The following is a 1,475-nucleotide window of genomic DNA, read 5'->3' on the forward strand; positions in this document are numbered from 1 at the left end:
AACAGAATAGCATGTAAACAGAGATTAATTTAAATACTGCTACAATAAGAAAGGAAAAATAAATCGCTAAGTTTTAAGTCAGACTAGTCTTTAAGAAAAAATAATGCTGATGAGGACTTAACTCTGATTCAAGATCTACATATAAAATTCACCTTTCTCGCTGTAGCCGTGCTTCAATGCATGCCCGTATGTTATTTTTTGTATGATTTTATTTGGAAATTATTCGTTATAGTCATTCCTCTGTTGTGTTTTCCGTATATTATCACTATTATGTGAAATGTTATTGCTGAAAATATTCTAACTCAGCTTTATCAAAAGCAATATCTCAATTACTATACAATCACTATACGTGGTAATACTTATTAACTGTAGCATTGCCAATGTATATTTTACAAACATACATAAGCTATATGCTGTAGACAGTTTTCTTTTTAACATCTTTACCAGAACTTGAATTTCATAAATTGATTAAATAAATACACAGATACGTATCACTTAAGGACAATGCTAAACTAGAAAAATATACGTAAGGAAAGATACTGAAAATAAGGACAATATAAATGTAATTCAGTTTTATCAGCCAGAAAATCTATAATCAAAATGCACACAAAGTCTAACAGATTTTGGGGGTAATCTTAGCATACTGTCTTCACTGCAATATTTCAGTTTTGAATTGCTGAAAGGCGATGTAACCTCCCCTTCTTTCATCCTCTCTTTATCTTACTCTCTCTTTTCACCATATATCTAGCATTTTTCTCTTTGAAAAACATCTAGCATTGTTGGTTATTCATTTAAACAATGCAATAACTAGACTGTATGAATGCATGCGTAGGTAAACTTGCAAATACTGTATATGACTTAATATATTCATATACATAGATGTACGCGCGCGCGTGTGTGTAGGAAGATACAGATTATAGTTTACAAAAGGAAAGACACATCAAAGTATACTCATCACTCTGTTAAGTCAGAAATTCGTCTGATACAAGGACTTTACATAATATCCATGACATTATACGGATATATGGCGTACTGATTCAAATATATATCCCTATCTAACCCTGGAATATACTCATTCATAACTGGGTTATTTATTAACATCGTACTAGGTCGTATCAATGCATCATAGGCAGTATTTGGAGGCTCCTTGGTGAAGTTTATAATATCTGATGAAAAAGATAAACGTTCGCAATGAACAGTGAATGTCACAGATTCATTATGATTTGCCGTTCTTGTTGGCGAACACAATGACCTTGTAGAAGGCATTTGCCTTGACAGATACTGAGATCCAGATAGTGAACAGAATCATGGGCCTGTTGAACATTCCCTTCCAATTAATGACGACGTAGGGGGTCCATGCCATGAGCCACAGAGGGTTGTTGGGAAAGCCAAGACATAGTGTTACCCGCCAGAATTTTCTTGTGCTTTATTGCTCCTCAAACGCATACTCAGAGATTAGGAGCTTCGCTATTGCC

The 1,475-nt window shown here is 34.1% G+C and overlaps 2 pseudogenes; both read right to left on the bottom strand.

Moving 5' to 3' along the window:
• LOC119581685 overlaps window positions 1–1,475 on the bottom strand; it is a 17,958-nt pseudogene that overhangs the window by 14,380 nt on the left and 2,103 nt on the right.
• LOC119581679 overlaps window positions 1–1,475 on the bottom strand; it is a 19,923-nt pseudogene that overhangs the window by 6,313 nt on the left and 12,135 nt on the right.

This window comes from Penaeus monodon, chromosome 15 (genome assembly GCF_015228065.2).
Source record: "Penaeus monodon isolate SGIC_2016 chromosome 15, NSTDA_Pmon_1, whole genome shotgun sequence".
NCBI classification, from domain to species: Eukaryota; Metazoa; Arthropoda; class Malacostraca; order Decapoda; family Penaeidae; genus Penaeus; species Penaeus monodon.